Source organism: Zea mays, chromosome 5, assembly GCF_902167145.1.
Source record: "Zea mays cultivar B73 chromosome 5, Zm-B73-REFERENCE-NAM-5.0, whole genome shotgun sequence".
NCBI classification, from domain to species: Eukaryota; Viridiplantae; Streptophyta; class Magnoliopsida; order Poales; family Poaceae; genus Zea; species Zea mays.
In genome coordinates this window covers 214668492-214683600 of record NC_050100.1, presented here as the reverse complement: position 1 = coordinate 214683600, position 15109 = coordinate 214668492, and positions in this window count along the sequence as shown.

The window sequence follows — 15109 nt, the reverse complement described above, 5'->3', positions numbered from 1 at the left end:
CAGAGGTAAAGGAAAAGAAAAAAATCAGTGGGCGGAAGAGTTGAAATTTGATCCAGTACTCTGCAAATGTGGTATTGAAGCTAAGTATGGATTAGTTCCTTCCGAGCTTGGTGTTGGATATTTTTGTGGACATATGGTCGATTACGATGAGGTTGGTATTTATTTATTTGTTTGCACCATCTATAATGTTTTAGCGGTACTTACTATTTTTTTAGGAGACGAGGAAATGTAGTTGGGAGAGTTACGACGAGAGGTGATGCACACAATCAGGGATGAAAACGGTAATCCGAACTGTTAGAACAAATTTAATATTTTAAAATAGATATGCATAAAATTTAATGTTGATCTTTTCTTATGTTATCAAGCACATTAGTACACATATGAATAAAATATTACACAAATTGTTTTATGTATTATTTGGTCCCTACAACACGAAACGTTGAAAAAATTACCGAATTTATTTCCGAATCCATACCGAAGTTTATATCTATTATTTGAGAAAATATAGAATGAATTTGAGGTTTACCTTTTATGAATCTTTACAAGTTGGATGTTAAAAACAAGAATACAAATTTGTATTGTAGATTATATATCATATTTATTCGCAATCAAAGAAAACGACTAAAAAACTGATTACCGAATAAATACCGTTTCCGACCGTTTTCATCCCTACACACAATAGAGTCCAAGAGACTAATGGGACAGAAGATGCGTTGTGGATCTCAGCTCATCGATTCGTACATTAACGATCGCATACGCGACATGCGTAGGGCCGCGAAATCTGCCTTTTATGACAGCCCGAAGCGTGCAAAGTGTAGGAGGTTGAAGGCGGCAGATGAGAAGAGAGCACATGATGCAAGGGAATGGGAAGCGGCTAGAGCCGAGAAACAGATGTTGGATAATCTTGCTGATCGCCTCAAAGGAAGTGAGTGAGAAAAATGATACTATAATTTTGTTTGTACAATTTATTTATCTTGACTTTGCTAACTTATTTTTCTCATTATATTTGCAGAGATTGGATGTGGCGTAAACTATTTGGCCGATGAGCGATGAGGCGCATGCAAGATATGTTCAGGATAAAATGGCGACAGTTGAGCTGATGGAGGAGGAGGAGGACGACACATCTAGATTGAGTGAGCTTATCGCTCTCATAGAGGCAGGATTACATGGAGAAGAGGAGGAGGACACATCAAGGTTGAGTGAGCTCATCGCACTAGCTGAGGCAGGATTACATGCTCAAGAGGAAGATGACGAGTTTATGTCTCAGGCCGCCGAAGAGGTAGAGGCGGCTTATTACAAGAAGAAGTCTAATGAGGCTGAGGCTGAGGATGAGCTATTCTCCCAAGCTGCAGATGAAGCAGAAGCCAATTATTACAAGAGAACTGTTGACAAGTGCGATGCAGGACAATGCAGCAAGTGGAATGAGGTTGTCGTTGAGGATTGCGCAACGGATGACTCCGAAGATGAGTTACTTATATATTGTGATTTTGATTGAAGAAACTTGTAGCCTGTTATGTAGTATTTTCGTATCCAAAATAATTTAGAACTCTACTTGAATATCTAAAATAGTTTAGAACTCCGAAGATGAGTTACTTATTGCTTGTCATGTTTTTTACAATTCATAAAAAAATTCGCAAGAGTTCCCCTTGTTTTATTAACAACCACAATTCAAATAATCACATATTATAAGACATGACCACATTTCAACATACAATACATCACAAAATAACATAGAATATAAAAATATCCACATAACATAGTTCTTCATACAATGTCCACAAAACATAGTCCAAAATACAATGTCCACAAATCATAGTCCAAAACGCATAACATAGTTCACATTACAACGTCTCCAGCATGAGTCCAAATCACAAAGTTTTCAGCATAAGACCAACATCACAAAGTATTCATTTTCTCCTAGTCTTACCCTTGCCCTTGGCCCCAAGAGCGTCGGTGCCTGGAGTGTAAGGGTCACGTGGACGCCTTCTATGTGGTGTCAGCTGTGATGGCTGAGTTGTAGGAGCATCCTGCAACTGTGATGGTCCAATCTCCTTCTGACCTGCGGCGCCAGCACCAGTGTCGTCGTCGTGTTCGTCGTCGTCGTCGTCCTCGTCCTCGTCGTCATGGGCCACGTCCTCAAACGTATCCCGCGTCGATCGCGAGGAGCTCAGTCCAGTTGTAGATGGTCCAACTGCACAAATGGGAGGCTGAACGTCTGGCTGCATAGGAGGCATAGGCAGCTGCACGTCAACGCTCGCTAGAGACCGGCATCCACAACGAGCCGCTGCACGACGAAGACGATGTGATACCCTCTGTAATCGAAATATTAGTTACAGACATATGTTACAACATACAAATAAACAAGTTTTCTTTTAAGCATTGATACTCACTGATAGTAACAAAAGCGTAGTACTATCTGAAGTTCTCTGTGAGATACGCTCAAGTTCAACAACAGATACGAGCATAGAGTTTCCCTATTCACAAGTTAGAACATTAGGAAGCACAAAACTAGACATAAAGCATTGAATTGAAATCTCTAATTTTAGTAAAGAAATAGTTACCACTCTGTCAAGGATTGGAGCAGCCTCAATTTGGGACCCGTGCCGAGCAGCTATGTCGAACGCAGTGTCTTCGTCGTCTGACGATTCTTGCTCCGCATAGTCTGCAGCTGTCCACTGTCCCTTAAGCTTGCACCTAGTCACACCAGCATACCAAATCAAATACCTTCGGAAGTGGTAGTTTGTGTGCGCCTGTTCGTTGACATAGTTAAGATCCCCCTGCTGTTCCCATTCATCAATGTAATCACGGTGGTGGGTCTCAAAGTCCGTGACCTTCTTCTGTCTCTGTCTGTCGAACCTGCAAAAGTTAGAAACATATATTAGTAACTCATTGAATATTTGAAATAATAGTTAGAATAACAAGTGGATGTAGTCACTCACTTATGAAGTTCTATTGAAGTCGAGAAGGGCTCCACCGGAAACTCCTGTCGCAATCCGAACTGTCGAGCAACTCTGTGGGGCGAGTGGTACTCAACAACATAAAAACAGATGAGGGGACACCTCATTAGGTAGATGTCCTCGTCTATTGAGCACATGCTGCTCAATTGTATGCTGGCAAAATATGGATCAAGATACGGTTGCCAGGTCACCTGGAAAAGTTTTAGAAAGCACATATAAGTTTATAGTCATTTTACCAATTGTTTAAGAAAAAAAAAGATAAAAGTAGACAACTCACCATCGAAGGAGTAAGTGCGTCGAGCTCGTTTGAGTACTCCACGTAAGCACGCTGGTGTCGTGCGAATAGCTCCTCGACCTGGTCCTAGCGGTAAGCAGTCGTGGGCTTAAGCCGATGTCCGGCTACCACGAACCACTCACGAGGAGCAAATTCTCTGGGTCGCCCGACTGGTATGTGTGCCCACATCCACAGCTGTAGTAGGTAGACACACCCACCTAAGCTAGCGGTCCTCGACGAACGACGACAAGCCTCACAAAGTTGCCTGTACAGGAAGGCCAACACTGCAGAAGCCCAGCTGTAACCTCCTGTCGTATCCCAGTCAATCAGGCAGGACAGAAACATCCATGACGCGCTGTCGCGTCTGGAAAAAGAACTGAACCAAATAGGTGGAGAGCAAGCTCGACAATGGTAGCCAACCGTCTGCTCGTCTGCACCAGGTGGACTCTCCCCAAAAGCCTGCCTAAGCCAGGTCAGTGGGACTCCGGTGTTGTGGCTACCTCGTAGGTCATCCGGAACCAGTCTCCGAAGAAAGGCCTCCACCCTCTGCCTCCATCCGCCTGGTGATGCCTGACCGGTCATTGAACAACCCATAATGCTGAGACCAAGAATCTTCTGGCAATCTTCCAGCGTCACGGTCATCTCCCCACAGGGAAGGTGGAAAGTGTGAGTCTCTGGCCGCCACCTATTGGAAGACAAACGAATACAAAATCATTAGTATGCAAAGTAGATTTGATTATTGTAAAAATTAAACAACTATAGAAGTCTTTACCTATCGACCAGAGCCGTCAACGCCGCTGGGTTGAAAGTTGGTAGCCCACGACGAACCTGGAACGATACGACGTCCAAGCTAGCCCTCTGTATGAGAGGAGTGTACGTCTCATCGTACCTCATCTCCTCCAGAAACCGGTCGTGGGTCCGGACCCGCAGAACGGGCAACACCTAGCAATCAAAGTAATTTCATTAGTCAAATATACGTCGAATATATTAATTTGAAAATTTAATATATGTGCAAAATATTACCTCTCCCTCTGCGGTGAGACGACCCCTGTGGTGCTCGTCGTAGTGAGGGTCCAGCAAGTGGAACTGCGCCATCCTGCAAATTAAGATATCAAGGTTAGTAAAAATATTAGAAACATTGGCATAGTACAATAAAAGTTGTGTACTAAGTGTAACAAAAACATTGACATATTAGAATAAAAGTTGTGTACAATAAAATATTAAAATGTATCACACCTGACTAAGTGTCCAAATGCATGTACGTGAGTTGTGGCCAAGTCTCCCGCATTTTCCGCATTCATTCTGCTCTTGGTCCACGAGAAAGGGGGACGCTCGACCTCTCCTACTGCGACTGGAAACCTGATCCATAACCATGTTGCACCGGCTCCTTTTCCTACTACCACGTTTGTCCCATCGATGCGCTGGATCAGCAACATATACCGGACCGGTGTACGTTGGCCATTGTGACTCATCAAGAAATGGCTCAAAACTAGGGCTCCAGGTACGTACTAAGATCTCTACACTGAACTCATAAGGTATTCTGCTCTCAAATGCAAAGTTACGATGACGTGCGGCCGCAACATAATGAGAACATGGAAAATGGTATTGTCTAGGTTTACCACAACCGCACGAGAATGCATCAAGTAACACGACATGTGTCCTCGAAGGCCGCACCTCACCGTCGGAAGTTATGCCGCCTAGTGTTGTTACCTCGTATTTACCCAACTCCTCATCAAAGCATTGTACCTCATGTCTATGGGCACGTTCCTTTGCATTATTAAGGTGTGATGTTGGTTTAGGTGCCCATCTCTGCCCTCACGTCTGCATTGCCTTGGCCTGTGCGTGTCTATCATTAAACCAAGCCACAAGCCTATAAAAAGTGAATGTTACTATAGCATTGACTGGCATGCCGCGTATACCCTTGAGCACACTGTTAAATGACTCGGCCATGTTGCTAGTTTGAAACTCGAACCTCCAGCCACCTTCGTCGTAGGCCCTTGTCCATTTCTGCGGTTCCCTCAGCAATCCAGCAATCCAGTTCTTACCTTCAGCATTTGTTGCATCTTTTGGTTCCTTCAACTTATCCTCGAAAAACGAAACCTCCAACTGTCGACATACCTCCTCAAAAAGGTTGAAGTTAGCCTTGCTATGATCCTTTCGAAGAAGATTTTCTGCTAGATGTCGAGTGCACCATCTATGGTGCATGGGTGCGTAGCCAGGAATATGCTCTTGCACTGCATTAAGAATACCTTGGTGTCTGTCAGATATGACACCAACCTCGCGACCAGGGCCTACGACATGGATCCGAACAAGTCACAAGAACCAAGACCAACTATCTTTGTTCTCCCTCTCCACAAAAGCAAATGCCAATGGAACCAATGAGTTGTCCGCGTCGCATGATATGATAACCAACAATGTGCCCTTATACTTCCCAAGCAGAAAAGTACCATCAATAGAGAGCACGGGACGACAATGCCTGAAGGCCTCTACGCACTGCGAGAAACACCAGAAAGCACGAAAAAATATCTCTCTGTCGTTCCTCCATTCATTAGGTTTGGGGATGTACTCGTAATGCATGCCTAGGTTTTTTGCTTTGATTGAATTGAACAATGCTGGTAACTTCTCATAACCCTCCTCCCAATCCCCGTATATCATCTTCCATGCTCGCTGCTTTGCCCTCCATGCTTTCCCATATTTGATCCTGTAACCAAACAGCTCCGAAGTCATGGTCATAATTGACTTCACCTTCAAGTTTGGCTGACCCTTCAATATCCCCAATATCCTTTTCGCAATTAGGGTAGATGTCAACTGACGATGCTTAGAGCTCAGCTCTGTCTGGGCACAAGTGTGTGGACCTACAATTTTGGTGATCTTAAACTTTCCGGTTTCCTTCTGCCTTTGGGCACATACCCTCCAATTACATTCCGACACCTCGCACACAATAGTGTAACGACGCTGTGCATACGAATGTCTCACCTTGAACGGCCTCTTGCGGTTCACAGAATATTCCTGTAGCTATCGTCTCAGTGTAGGCAGGTCCTTGAAAAGTAAGCCTACCTTAATCTCAATGCTGTCAGCGTTATCCAGAGCCTCTAGCAGTTCATCATCACGTCCTTCAGCATATGCACGGGTGGAATGACTTAGACTGCTAAATTTATGTACTGTAGGGTCACGCTCGGGACACAAACATCTTATGAGTTCAATTTCTTGCTCGGTCATTTCTTGAACCGGATGGTCATCATCAGAATCTAAGGCCCGTGCAGCCTCATATGGCTCCTCCTCATCCTCAATCTAAACATCAACACTATTGGATGCCCTGCATATGTTGTCCATATTATATGATACAGGCACATCAAGATAAGCACCATTATCGATTTGTGGAGATCCTGCATCGGGTCGAAGCAAGAAATACCACATTAAAAAGTCTAATCAAACAAAATAACGATGGATATGAACAACGTGTCAAAGACACTTACTAGGATGATCCTAAACTGGATCTTGGGTCAATGGGATCTCTTGGGGGGGTACCACCGGATTAGAAGCCCCACAAACGCCAGGAAGAGGATGAGAAATCCCATACTCGTGCGGCCCCGATTGAGCATCGGGCACAACAACCACTTCTTCCGGAAGCTCTACCAAAGGAGCTTCAATACGAGATGCATTTGGCATTTGTGGAGACAACCCGACTGGAGCATCACGATGAGTAACAGATAACGGCTGAACAACCACATCCAAACATGGTGGAAGCATCGTCTTCACAATTCTTACATATATCACCCAATCATCTTCTGAGGCAATGGAGATCAACCATCGGACAACTGTTCCATATGTAATATGGGACAACTGTTCCTCCGAAGCCACAAAGGGGATGTGTGGCATCATGGATCTTGTCTTCGGGCTCTTGCATCTGTCTGAAGGCCTTGGCAAATATGATATCAGCTACACTACCTGTATCAACCAAAACATTGTGGACCAGAAATCCTTTGATCACACAAGAGATAACCATAGCATCATTGTGCGGGTAATCCTTGAGCTGAAGATCCTCTTGAGAGAAGGTAATTGGGATGTGAGACCATCTTGACTTGATGAAGGGTCCTTGTACCCCTACGTGTTGTACTCTTCTCTGTGCCTCCTTCTGTTTCTTGTTGGCCGGCTCTGAGCATGAACCGCCTGTTATTGGGAGGATCAGCTTCGGAGCTGAAGCAGTTCTAGCTTGGTTCTTGAACGAAGCCATCAGCTCAAAAAGTGGAAGTGAGTTCACCGTAGGTGGGCGCCAATGTTGGGGACTTGTTCTCAAATGCTATGTATTAAGAACAAGGCAACATAGAAATTGTTAAATGTTATAGTCCTTCGTCCTTTGAAGCATTATTTCCCTTGGGATATAATGGATTCTGGACGAAGGTTATGAAGGTCATACCTTCATAAACACAACGAATAATGAGGAAGGATTTATAAAAAGTATGAAAAATAATTTAAACACATGATTATTATTATTAACTCATTTCTATTTCATTATTGTAGAAATGATAACAAGTTACAAATGTACCTTCGGCTTGAAGGAAATCAAAAATACCAGCGTGAAGCAAAAGCAAATGCCTAATGCGTGATTACAGGAGAGCGCGTGAACAGTACAGGGGTACTGTTCACCTATTTATAGGCACAGGGCACAACCTGTGTATAATTACATTTATGCCCTTTACAATGAACCATAATAATGACACAGAATATCATGGGTCTTTAAGTCATTTCATCTTTAAGTCAGTTCACTCCTTCGTCTTGAGACATGTCACTGTGCCGAAGCTTTATAGTCGATAGCTTCGGCGCTGCTTTGGAGAGGATCCGCCGAAGGTGTTTATTTCTTTAGGATCTTCGGCTACGAAGCATACCCCCAACATGGCTAAACCAAAATAACCCAACCAAAACAGGTAAACAAGGACAAGATAAACAAAAGCTAGTCAATCCTTAGGTATAAACTGTGTAAATGCGGGGAGTGAATTATAAGAATGAGTAGGACATATATGGGTCAAGGGACACTTGCCTTCACCAACCGACTGTTGCTCAGGGTCTTCACCTGCAACTCCTTCGGACTCCACCAACTGATCGTTATCTATACGAGTTCAAACATATATTCCACACATTTAATATGAAAGAACGGTACCGCATACAATAGAATGTAATAAATAAGCAGAAGCTCGGCACAGGGCTCACACCTACGACTAAGCGAGAAATAAAGAGTAACGGTCGAGGCTACGGTCGAAAAGTGATCACGTTGCGCGATTATAAATCAGAGTACTCGTCTAAATAGAACAATATTAATTTGGCCATCATGCTATGCATAGGATAAAGTCATGTTCTGTATTTAATCATCATAAGCAGATCAGAGTAAAATTTAAAAGGTTGTCGCGCGACGAAACGCGCGACACAACACTTAAATTGAATTAAGAAATAAACGACTCGTCACGCGACGGAGCGCGCAACGAGACACTTGCATTAATTATAAAAATAATGTCATGCGTCGCGCTACGAAACACATGATGGCATACGTCATCCAAAGTGAATTTAAAACGAAACGTCGTGCAACTGGACGAGTGACGCCACACCTTAAATAATCTGAAATTAGGATGAATCGTCGCGCGATGAGGCGCGCGACACAACAAATTAATAGAATCTGAAATCAAACTAATTCGCCGCGCGACAACATATTAACAAGGTATGAAATTAAATAAATCGTCGTGCGACGAAACGCGCGACGCACCACACTAAATAACCAAAATTAATCCAACTCGTCGCGCGACGCACCACACTAATAAATCTGAAATTAAACTCATTCGCCATGCGACGAAGCGCACGACGCAGCACATTCGTTAAACTAAATTCAAAACTAATTAAACTGAAATTTGATTGTCACGCGCGCGGGAACGCGCTGGGCAAACCGCGAGGGGCCGCGTTGCCGGGTGCCAGGGGCCGCGCGCCAGACAGGGGCCGCGCTGAGGACCACGCTGCTCGGGGGCAGGGGGCGCCGGGGGGGAGGGGGCCACGTGCCACCGCGCCAGGGGGTCGGGGAGGGGCCGCGCCGCCGTGCCAGGGAGCCGCGCGCAGGGACGCGCGCGCGCGAGGGGAAAGGCGGGGTCGCGCGCATGGGAGTGAAGGGGAGGAAGAGGGAGAGAGAGAGAGGGGAGGGGAGCTCACCTCGTGGATCCAAATCCGGTGATCACCGTCTCCAAATCCTAGGGCACCACGGGGAGAAGAGAGAGAGAGAGGTGGAGGAGAGGAAGTTGCTGCGCGGGAGAATCGAATGAGAGAAAGGAAGAGAAGGGAGGGGCGCGCGTATGGGGAGAGGCAGGGCGCCAGGGCGCGCGGGCTAGGGCTGGGCCAAGCTGGGCTAGGCTGGGACGGGCCAGGCTGGGTCGCATCGCGGGTCAAAATCTCATGACACGCACAACCATTGATCAGAATCCAAATGCGAAACAAAATCCGCAACGAGACGAGACGAACGCGCGATTAAACATGACATCAAACAAAAGAGATATGCTTCGGCATGATGCAACACCCATGACAACTTAGGTTTTTGTTTACACACGATACTGACACCAGTCGCTATACTGCTTTGAATTTGGGAAGGAAGGAGCGAAACAGGAAGAGAAAAGAGAGTAACGCCTGAATTTGGTGAGTATTAAAGAAGAAAAAAAATTCTACCCCCAAATTCAGGGCGTTACAAACCTATCCCCCTTAAAAGCATCTCGCCCTCGAGATTCAAGGTTGGCCAACAAAGAGTTCGGGATATTTATCCATCAGGTCATCTTCACGCTCCCAGGTTGCTTCTTCCTCAGAGTGGTGACTCCATCTGACTTTACACATTCTGATAGTTTTCCTCCGGGTGACCCTGTCTACAGTCTCAAGAATCTGCGTTGGCTTTTCTATGTAGGTCAAGTCCTCCTGGACCTCCAAAACTTCCACTGCCAACTGCTCTTCTGGCACACACAGACACTTCTTCAACTGAGACACATGAAAGACATCATGCAATGCGGACAAACCTTCTGGCAGACCGAGCTGATAGGCCACTTCTCCACGCTTTGCGAGAATCTGATACAGACCAACATAGCGGGGTGTTAGCTTGCCTTTGACTCTGATTCTTCTGACTCCTCTTGATCGGCGATACCTTCAGGTAGACAAAATCTCCGACTTCAAAACTCAGCTCTCTCCTTCTTGTGCCTGCATAACTTCGTTGCCTTGACTGCGCTATCTTCAGGTTCTCCCAAACCATCTTGATGTTCTCTTCAGCTTCGAGCAAAATGTATGGCCCAAACACTTGCTTTTCTCCAGGCTGATCCCATTGCAACGGAGTTCTACAACTCCTTCCATAATGCGCCTGAAATGGTGACATCTTCAAGCTGGTCTGGTAAATGTTGTTATAGGAGATTTCTGCATAAGGCAATCTCTTGTCCCATCCAGACTGATCTTTCAACGCACAAGCTCTCAACATGTCTTAGAGGATTTGATTAGTTCTTTCAGTCTGACCGTTTGTCTGTGGATGGTAAGTTGAACTAGAATTCAGATGTGTACCCAAGGCTTCATGCAACTGCTGCCAGAAATGAGAGGTGAACTGCGTTCCTCTGTCTGACAATATCTTCTTTGGTACACCATGGAGACAAACAATCTGAGACACGTACAAATCTACCAACACTGCATTGTTGTAGTTAGTCTTGACAGGTCTGAAGTGGGTTGACTTGGTTAAGCGGTCCACCACTACCCAAATTGAATCGTAGCTAGCTCGAGTGCGGGGCAATCCGACTATGAAGTCCATCCCGATTTCATCCCATTTCCACTGAGGAATTCGCAACAGTTGCAACAATCCAGCTGGCCTCTGATGCTCTGCCTTGATCCTTTGACAACTGTCACATATTGCCACATGCTCTGCGATCTCCCTTTTCATTCTGTACCACCAGAATTTCTTCTTCAGATTCTGATACATCTTCTCACTTCCAGGGTGTATAGAATAAGCTATCTCATGAGCTTCCTTGAGGATCAACTCCCGAATGGACTGGACATTGGGAACACACAAATGATCCTTGAACCATATCACACCTTCTGCATCCTCTCGAAAATCTTTGCCTCTGCCTTCTAGAATCAGTTGCCGGATTTCATTGATCTTCTCATCATTCTTCTATGCTTCTTTGATCTCCCACTCTAAAGTGGGTTCTAACTCAACTGTTACTCCTCACAAGCTGTTCAGAAATCCGAGGCTCAACCTGTCAAACTCTTTGGCCAACTCATAAGGCATCGGATGAGCGACCATCATATTGACCTGACTTTTCCTGCTCAAAGCATCTGCCACTACGTTCGCTTTGCCAGGATGGTAATGAATCTCAAATTCATAGTCTTTGATCAACTCTAACCATCTTTGTTGTCTCATATTCAGCTCTGACTGAGTGAATATGTACTTTAGACTCTTGTGGTCTGTGCAGACATCACACTTCTATCTGTACAGATAGTTCCTCCATGTCTTCAGCGCGTGAACCACTACTGCCAACTCTAGGTCATGGATTGGGTAATTCTTCTCATGAACCTTCAGCTGTCAGGACGAGTAAGCCACAACTCTTCCCTCTTGCATCAACACGCATCCCAAACCAGTGTAACAAGCGCCGCAATACATTGAGAAGGGCTTGTGCACATCAGGTAAGACTAAGACACGCGCTGTAGTCAACTTCTCTTTCAGCGTTTCAAAGGCTTTTTGGCATTTCTGGGTCCACTTGAACTCAACTTTGTTGGCTAGCAAAGTTGTCATCGGTTTCGTGATCTTCGAAAGCCCTTCAATGAATCGTCGATAATATCCGGCCATTCCAATGAAGCTCTTGATTTTTCGGGCATCTGTTGGCGCTTTCCAGTTCAAAATGTCTGCCACTTTCTTCGGATCCACAACCAATCCTTCTTTGTTTATTATGTGAGCCAAGAACAAGACTTCATTGATCCAGAACTCGCACTTACTCAACTTTGCATACAGTTGGTGCTCTCGCAATCTCTGCAATACCATCTTCAAATGATTCACATGCTCTTCTTCACTTTGAGAATATATAAGAATATCATCAGTAAATACCACCACAAACTTGTCAAGATAATCCATGAATACACTGTTCATCAGATTCATGAAGAAGACTGGTGCATTTGTTAGACCAAAGGACATAACAGTGAACTCATACAACCCATACTTGGTAATGAATGCTGTCTTCGGGATGTCTGAGGGTTGAATTCTGAGCTGATGATAACCTGACCTCAGATCTATCTTTGAAAACACGCTGGCTCCTCTCAACTGGTCGAACAGATCTTCTATTCTAGGCAAGGGGTACTTGTTCTTGATTGTGACCTCATTCAGAGCTCGATAATCGATGCACATCCTCCTAGTGCCATCTTTCTTCTCCACGAACAGGACAGGGGCGACCCAAGGCGAGGTGCTTGGCCTTATATAACCTTTCTCTAACAGCTCATGGATCTGCTTCTTAAGTTCAACCAACTCTGGTCCAGATACTCTATATGCTCTTTTAGAAATGGGAGCGGTGCCAGGAAGAAGCTCTATGGCAAACTCAACTTTCCGCTCAGGTGGCATGCCTGGTAAGTCTTCCGGGAACACATCTGGGAATTCAGACACAACCTTGATAATCTCGAGTGGATCTGCTTCACTGCTATCAATAGCCATCTGATAACAATTCCCTTTCCTTGGCTCAGGTGAGATTAGCTCGGCTACCACTTCTTCTCCTAGTGGGGACACCAACTTAATTATCCTCCTATCACAACTGATAATTGCTTGGTATTTATCTAGCCAATTCATCCCTAGGATGACATCTATTCCCTGAGTACCCATTACTATGAGATTAGCGGGAAACGCTATCCCCCTTATTTCCACACTTACATTCAAGCAAATGCTATCGGCTCGAATTCTACCACCAGCTGAGTCAAATTGAATGGGTGTTGACATGGTAGTTACTGGAAGATTATGTGCTTCTACCCATGATACAGTAATAAATGAATGTGTTGCTCTAGTATCAAATAACACTTCTGCAATATGGGAGTCGACTGGAAACATACCTACTATCATGCCGGGGTTTCCTGAACTGCTTCGACCTCCAAATAGTTCAGTCTCCCATGGTTGTATCGTGTCTAGGAGCGGTTGCCTGCTCTAGGCTGGGGCACATTCTGCTTTGCTGGGGCACTAGGGCCTGACTGCTGCTGGACTGCCTTCTTCGGACATTGCATCACCCAGTGGCCTTGTTCTCCACAATGAATACATGCTCTGCTTCCGCCTTAAACTGGGGCTGCTTGACTACTCTGGTTGGTTGCTAGGGTGGGGAGGCGAGGTGCCTGCTGATTCTGTCTCTGGAACTGATGTAATACCTAAATTTGTAACTCATATGAAGAGAGAATATCTTCTTTATTTATTTGTGTGTACCATCTTTAGTTAATATCACATGTGAATAAACACCATCAAAAGGGGGATTGAATGACCAATAACACCTAAATAAATCATGCATCATGCTGAGTTTTTTTTTATGATTGTGCATTAAATAAAATATTAAGGATAATAATAGTAAGGTAAGATTTACTAGAAGTTGGATTAAAATCCTAAATGGAAAACTAGGGTTGAAAATAAGAAAAAGAAGAAGAAAGTATATAAAATATAAATAAAATATTTCCAAAGTGGTATTTCTTAAAGTTCACAATATAATACGAGACAAAGTATGCACAAGGTTTGAATTTAAAACTTGAATTCAAATTGAAGTTGGGAATAAAGAAAAATAGAAGGTAAAAATAAAAAGAAAAAGGTCAAAACGTTGTTTGGGCCGGCTCCTACCCAAATCGGCCCACCCAACACCTCACGCGCACAGCCCATGCTTCCGCCACCTGCGCTCCCGGCGCTGACTGGTGGGTCCTAGTCGTCAGGCGCGCGTCGCTTCGTTACCTCCACGCGCTGCGTACTCACTGGTGGGTGGGGCCTTCTTGTCGGTGCTTCCTTCTTCGCCGTAACAATCGCCCGAAATCGCCGCCGCACCGTGGACTCAAGGCTGGTTTCCCCCTTCGCACCGCAGCCCAGCCGGAGAATTGTGGCACCGACTGGTGGTCCAGCGGTGTCGGCCCCGCCTCCACCTACACGATTCTCGTCCCCGCCCTGCTGACACAGTGGCCCCTTGTGCGCCGAACCATCTTCCTCGCGCGATAGCGCCGGGGTCTGTTACAACGAACTCCCCTGATGACGCGCGTCGGCCTTGGTGGATTTGACCAGCCTAGTGCAGTCCCTATAAAGCTTGGAGAGCTCGGGTGCCCTAAACCGTTCGATTGAATTTAGTTCTAGCCACCATTAGAACCAAAAGTGTGGTGAACGGGTGTGTTGGTTGCCGCTGCTGTGATTTTCTGACCGCGACTTCGTCTGGAGTCCGGATTCGAGCGGGCGAGGTGTGCGCGATCCTGGGAGGGCATTCTCCGATCAACAATCACGCGCGGGGGTGGCAAATTGAGGGCAAGTCCACGCCGGTGAGTACCCACCTCGGAATTACTTTCCTTTCTCCATCCTATGGCATGTGCGCGGTCAGTGGGGGATCAGTAACCCTAGAGCGAATTTGGAGCGCCTCCGGGGACGGCGGTGGCGTTCACTGGCTGGTCTTGGTCGGGCAGAACGCCGGTGGACCGACAGGAGAGAGAGGGGGAGTGCCGGGCATGGCGCGACGACTGCGCCTTGGTGTCGTGGGGTAGACGATGCCAAGGTATCCGTAGATCATGAAACGGACGGTGGTGATTGACTTGCAATCCGTATGGGGGCTATTGGATCATCACGGTCGTTGATAGCTAGGGCAACGGTCTAGATTATAACATGTCTTACCTCCTTACCACG